This window comes from Lactuca sativa, chromosome 2 (assembly GCF_002870075.4).
Source record: "Lactuca sativa cultivar Salinas chromosome 2, Lsat_Salinas_v11, whole genome shotgun sequence".
NCBI lineage: Eukaryota > Viridiplantae > Streptophyta > Magnoliopsida > Asterales > Asteraceae > Lactuca > Lactuca sativa.
The window spans coordinates 162,509,982-162,517,400 of NC_056624.2; positions in this window are offsets into that span (position 1 = coordinate 162,509,982).

Here is a 7,419-nt window from a genome sequence, read left to right on the forward strand (position 1 = left end):
AGTGAGTTCATACCCCTACGCTTTTATTATTTTCACATTTTAGGGGGAGAATACAAGTCAAAGACAAATGGTTTTTACGAACATTATGCACAGAATTTCAACAGGACTAAAACTTATGCAATTGATACAACCAAAAGATCAACACATTTTATATTATGTTTAGATATCTTATCCCTTTTGTATTATGTTGTGCGTAAGGGAAGTTTTCAAATCACAACTATAATTACATAGTTTTCAGAACAATACATGAACCAAGTACTTAACACACATGCAAACTATAATAGGTATAGTTTGGGATTTCAATACATAGTTTCACAATTTCAATGTTTGTACATTAACAAACATATAAACTATGACAGACTTAGTTTATGATATACATTACTATCTTTCGGATAACAAGAGTACATTACTAAATAATTATTTAAGTGTAATTATTTTTACTCTACAAGGCGTACATTCAGATTTAAGTACGAGAGAACATAACACTACACGTAAACTAGTTAATACATTGTTGTGAGACATCACTTCAATTGTACCCTTCGGGGTGCGGGCTAAATCCTATCTTAGTATAACAAGAGTCTCTGAGAGGGAGAACGTGAGATTTGTGAATATATCTATGCGGGATTGACTATCCCACACCTGAACTGCTAGCTATAGTTACGCAGGCATGCTTGGGGTGACAAATGCTATAACGTCTGACGCCTGAAGAACGTCGTAGAGGTCACTAGGTCATATCAAGCATGGTTATATGAACTCACAACAGTATAAACTAACCTTTTGTTTACGAGATTCATTTTCTTCATTAGTTTTATTTTCATTAATAGAACTATTACATACTACAACTAGAGGATTCCAGGGATGTCAACTCATGGTTTTAGTTTAATTAATAAAACTACTATACATACTGGTACTATCCAGGTTTTTCAAACAATAATATTTTATACATACTGGTGATAGCCAGGGTTTTCATTCAAAACAATATTATATAATACATCAGGTGGTAACCAGGCATACGAACTAATACATTATGGAACACCGTAACGAACACACATGTTAGAAAATATTGGATTTTCTTGGAAACATACAAACATTTTCACTGATTCATTAACATGTTTTCATTACAAAAACATGCTTATGAACTCACCAACTTAATGTTGATACTCTTTTCAAAACCGATTGTATTCTCAGGAAATCAGTAGACAGGTACTCCCGCAGCTTTTGAGAAGACAGAACATATAGAGTCATATCTTTTTATATTTTGCTATACTTTTGGTGTACACAAATATGTATCAAACAGATGTAAATATTTTACTTATCTAATGTAATGGTTGTGTTTACTTTGATTACTATGATGCAATTGTTGTGATACTATACATGACGCCCTCTACCCTCGAACGTTTGCGCCGTTTCGGTTTGGGGGTGTGACAAAAACTCATATATATATATATATATATATATATATATATAAGCCATCAATGAAAAAGTTCATAGCTTTTTACCTCAAACAAGCTGGAAATGAACTAGAGACTCAGGATTCGCAAGCTATTCCTTGATCCACAACCTTGAACCAAACTCCATCTTCTTGAATATGAACCAAAAACACCAAGATGCACACAATGAGCTCAAAAACACCACCATGGAGGCTAAGGGACAATTTCTAGGGTTTTGAGGACTTGGAGGCTGGTAAAGAGGCCATCCCTAAAGACTTAGATTGCTTATATAGGGTACAACGTCTTAATTTACGGTTTTCATTCATACCTCGTACACCCCGCGTACTCCTCGTACGCCCAACGTACGAGGCCTCACACTCCCGATCGTTCCTTCGCAGTACACTAAGCGTACGCCACATTACGCCTCGCGTACCTCTATTCGCACCAGTACGCCCCGTGTACTCCCTAGGTAAGCCCCCGCGTATTAGGGTTTCCTCCTGAACCCTAAAGCACTCCGAAGGCCATAACTTCTTCGCCATACATCCAATTTCGACGATCCCTATATCCATGAAAAGGTAACAAGAAGCTCTGTGCTTTAATCAAATCATACATGCCTTACAATTTCCCGAACAAACATCCAATTTCCATAAAAGCCCGAGCTGACATACTACCAAAATACCCTTTGGCTCCAAAACACAAACCGAATACCCGGATCATCCAAATTACATCATCCACCTCGAAATGAGTCCAAATCTCAATTCTTCAAGGGTCCTAAGTCTGTTAATACCCACTCCTTGATCACCACCCCCGAAATGGGAAACGATTCGAAATAAGGTGTTACAGTCTAGCCCTTGATCTTCTCATGATTAATATATTTTTTTTACAAATCTTTGATTAGTCATTACGATTTTTATTATCAAAAATGTTTTTCTTTCTCAACGGTCATTTCCACGGTTTAAACCTAGTGTGTGTGTGTATATATATATATATATATATATATATATATTCTTGAATCTTTAAGTTTATCAGATTGATCGTTTAACCCTTCATCTTCTCATGATTAATAAAGTTTTTTACAAATTTTTGATTAACTATTAAAATTTGTATTATCAAAAATGTTTTTCTTTCTCATCGGCCATTTCCACGGTTTAAACTTAGTATATATATATATATATATATATATATATATATATATATATATATATATATATATATATATATATATATATATATATATATATATATATATATATATATATATATATATATTTGTCTAGTTATATTATAATTGAGGTTATTTAAATAATTTAGCTCAAAACAAATAATATATGAGAAAAAAAAAGAAACAAATCTATTCATTTATAGTTTATATTAAGGTTGTCAAAATCGCATTTTTGATCGTAAGATCGTACAATCCAACAATGTTATGTATAAAAAATGAGTCTGATCGTATACAAATCGTATTTAGTCTATAATTGCATATAAGATCGTAGGATCGGGATCCGATCTGATCCTACATTCCCTAGAATTTTTTTTGTTTTTTATTTATTATTTTTTCCCTATTTTTGGCAAATGAAAAAAAAAGGAATTTAAAGTCGTATGCCTTTTACCCTTTAGCAGTTTACCATTTATCAATTTGTGTTGTGAGTTGTGACTAATGTTTTGAAGTTTTTATATATTTTGAACGGAAAAATGAATTTTGAAATATTTTTTATATTTTAAAATTATAAGTTAAAATTATGTTTTTTATAGGATCTTAGGATGCAGATCCCAATTGTACAACTCAAAAACCTACAAACGATCATCTATAGGATCTCGATCTTGACAATCTTGGTTTATATCAATTTTTTAAAAATATTTAATAAAAATTTAAAAGTTCTCGTTATCATTCTTTTTTTTTTTCGAACTTGAATTCTGCTAAGCTATTAATAATTTGTTGGGATTGTTATTTAGGGTATATAAAAGCTTAGATCAAAATTTTCAAAATGGTTTTGAAGTGAATATAGTTTTGGTGCGTTTCGGAGCATTTAAAAACTTCTAGCTTCTAGCGTTTAACAAAACGCTTCGTTTTCATCAGAAAGTCTTGTTTTGCACTACAAACTTCTAGCGTTTAGTTTATAAAAATGCTCTAAGGTGTTGTTTGGCTTAGCTTTTCAAACCCCAAAAGTCCTTTTTGGAAAAGTTACAAAAAATCAGGATTTTCTGACTTTTCCAAAAAGTTCATTTTCTTTATGTAAAAACTTCAAAAGTAGCTTCTAAAACTAGTTTGCCAAACATCTTTTGTTTTGTTTTTTTTTTTTTTTCCAAAAAGGACTTTTGGCTTTGAAAAGCTAAGCCAAACACCCCCTAAATCCAAATGTTACTTCATATAGCGTTTAACAAAACGCTACAAGCTACAAGCTACCCGCTAACAGCTAATTTTGCCGACCACGTTCTAAATTTCGAAATATGTTTGTATAAAGAATTAAGAAACATACATGTTAATAGTGAATCCTGAACCTGTAATTATGGACGCAATTATATGATGAAACTAAAATCAAAGATGATTATTTAAATTTATTTTTGTGATGATCGATTGTTCTAAACTAATACCTAACATATTCCGTTGATTTCCAACATCTTACGCTATTAATTCTTGTTCATCTAAATTCTTAATGTGAAGTCTTATTTCAACAGCACATCACAACGAGAGTGCGATGTATGACTTTGAGTTCGTGTATGGCCTTTCATTGGAGTGGCGTGGCAAAACCCAAAACAAATTGTTGTATGGCTATTCATAACATTAATTGGTTGATTTTGTATCAATTTATTGTTTTTGTTTAATTTTTAATTTAAAAAATAATGATAAATTGTATCATCTGAAGAGTTTACGTCTATCAACCCAAATACACAAATAAGAGATTAATGATTAATCATAGAACACTAACGATATTTAGGATGTGATATGGTTTGAACTTTGAATTATATACCTCTGATATTGAATTCCACATATCAATTACTAGGCTACCATCGTATAGAATGTTTTTTTTAATATATAGATTTATATAAAAGGCTTTATGTATTATTAATATGTATATTATATTATAATTGAATTTATTCAAATAATTTAGTTCCAATAAAAATATATGAGAAAAAAAATGCAAATATATACCTTAATAGGTTTTATTTCATTTTATTTTATATTTTTTATGATTATATTTTTTTTATGATTTAACAAAAAATTAAAGAATTTTCACAAATACATATTATTTTCACATGCCACTTATGATAAATAGTTGGGTAATGTGGTAAACAACACTTTCACATGTATCGAATGTGTACAACTAGTCATAACATTAAATTGGTATCATTTCATATGTCCCATAAGTAATGATGTTATAATAACAAGTGGAGAAGTGGAGAAATGATCATCATGTTATAACAAGATATAACACCAACCATTTTTCATGTCATACTTTTTTTCCTTTTTTTTCGAGTTTTCTTTTTATTTTTATTTCCAAAAGATACTTCAAATAAAACATAATATCTAAATAAAATATATTATAAAAACAAGTTTTTTTTCATAGGAAATTTGTAAAACTTTATCCTAACTTCGGTAATGAATGTTAAGATTTATTTTTTCATTTTAAAGGTATAGGAAAATTGTAAAAATGTAGTACAAAAACAAATTCTTTTTTTTGTTTCATTTTAAAGGGATAGGAAATTTGTAGAACTTTATCCTAACTTCGGTAATGAATGTTAAGATTTTTTTTCGTAACCAAACTTAGATCTTGGTTCAAACTTAATTTCCTAACTTTGTCAATAAAATTATGGGTGTGTTTGGCAAAAGTAGTTGTTAGCTGGAAGCGGGTAGCGGTTAGCTGGTAGCGGGTAGCTGGTAGCGTGAAGCTGTAGCTTTTATTTGATATATGAATGTTTGGCAAAAGTAGCTGGAAACTTTTGAAATATATAAAATTACATAAAAGAACAATTGATTAAAAATAAAAATATATATAAATATATTTTTAAGGGTAATTATGGAAATTGATTTCAAAAGCTCCGGAGCGTTTTGTTAAAAACTATATGAAGTAGCTTTTAGAATCGGAGCGTTTTGTTAAAACTAAAAGTTAAACGCTCGTACTGCTAAACGAAGCTTTTTGTTTAAACTAGAGCGTTTTGTCAAAAGCTAAAAACTAGAAACTCCCAAACGTTTCCAAAAGCTCCGTGCCAAACACGCCAATATATCTAAGTACCTTGCTGAAATTTTTTCGTATTCTACATTGAGAAATGATCATTTTGGCACCGAGATACAAAGTACTGGTAATTTCTACATGCAAAATGTTAACCCTTACTAATTACTCCACTACGAAATGGTCATATTATAAACGAAGAAATGATCATTTCACATTTTAGTATTGAGAAATAGTCTCACATGTTAAATGGATTTATCTACTTACGCTTACTCGTTATTTTATTTTATTTTTAATACATATTGTATGTGTTTTAGTTGTTAACAACTCAGGTGGAAGTATTTCAAAAGTACTTATTGTTATTCGAAGAACATTGTGGGCAAAGCGTTTGTATCCGAAGTTGTTTCAATTGGCTCACGGATATTAGAAGTAGTTTAGTCAACATTGTATTAAGAAAAGGAATCTCAAGCAAATCTTATGTTTAATTATTTCTATATTATTTGTCCACTTCGATCACAACATAGTTATATATATATATATATATATATATATATATATATATATATATATATATATATATATATATATATATATATATATATATATATATATATATATGAACAAATTATTGAAATCGTCTCTGTGGTTTGTGGAAAATTTCGAGTTTGGTCCCTAACTTTTGTTTTGCTCTCGGACCGTCCCTAACATTTCACTTTGTTGCTGTTTTCATCCCTGATAGATATAAAAAGACTATATTGCCCTTTGTATTTTCTTTTTATGTTTTTTTTTTATTATTTGTCATTATAAAAATAATTAAAAATATAATAGATATGTGGGTCCTACTCTAAACCCCACATCACACTCCAACAATCTCTCATTCTTCTCGCTCTTATTAACTCTCCATCTTTTAGTCGAAGAAGATAAGAACTTCAGACCACCACCGCCGGACAATCGTTCACCACCATCGGACAACCGCTCATCACCACCAGACATCCGCTCACCACTGTCAGAACGCCGCTTAAAACCAAGGAACTCCCATCTACTCCGCCTCTGTACCTTTCTTTTACATTCGCTTCTCTTTACTTCACCTCTCTCGCCAGAAATCGCTGCCTCCATCACCAGAAACTGCTGCCTCCATCACCAGAAATCGCCGTCGTTTCCATCACAAAAGATTAGCTTGTTCGTTACTTATTCGTCGCCGACCTAAAACCACCTAGATCTGTCTAATCCCTCACCAGTAAAAACCACTGTACCGACACCTTTTCTTCATCTTTTTCAGTTTTGTTCTGTCCATGCCTTCGCCGAAAACCACTAAACCTCCGCCCACCACCATTGAACTTGTATTATCCTTTCATAGTGCCAAATCGTTGTCGGATCTACTCAGCTCTCCGCCACCAATGATTTTTGTTGTGTCGTTCTAATTTTGCTCAACCTTCTGTCGCCTACCCTTCCGATGGTGTTCACGATCTATATTTGATTGAGAATCGATCTCTTTTGTAGGATTTGCCTTTTAAGTTGTGGTTTAATGTTGATTGCATGTTATGATTAAATATATCTTTTGATTTTGATTATGGTTTGATTTTGATTTTGTAAAGAATGATATGGGTGGTAGTTGATGGTTGAACTGAGGTTGGAGGTGGTGGTTGGTAGAGGGGAATGGAGGTGAACTGAGGTGGACGGCGGATAGGAAAGGAGAAGGGAGAAGGGGTTTGTGGAGTGGTTGGACCCACTTATCTATTAATATTCTAATTTAATTTTTAATTAGTAAATAAGAAACAAATAATAAAAAACAGAAAAAAAATATAAAGGGCAATATAGTC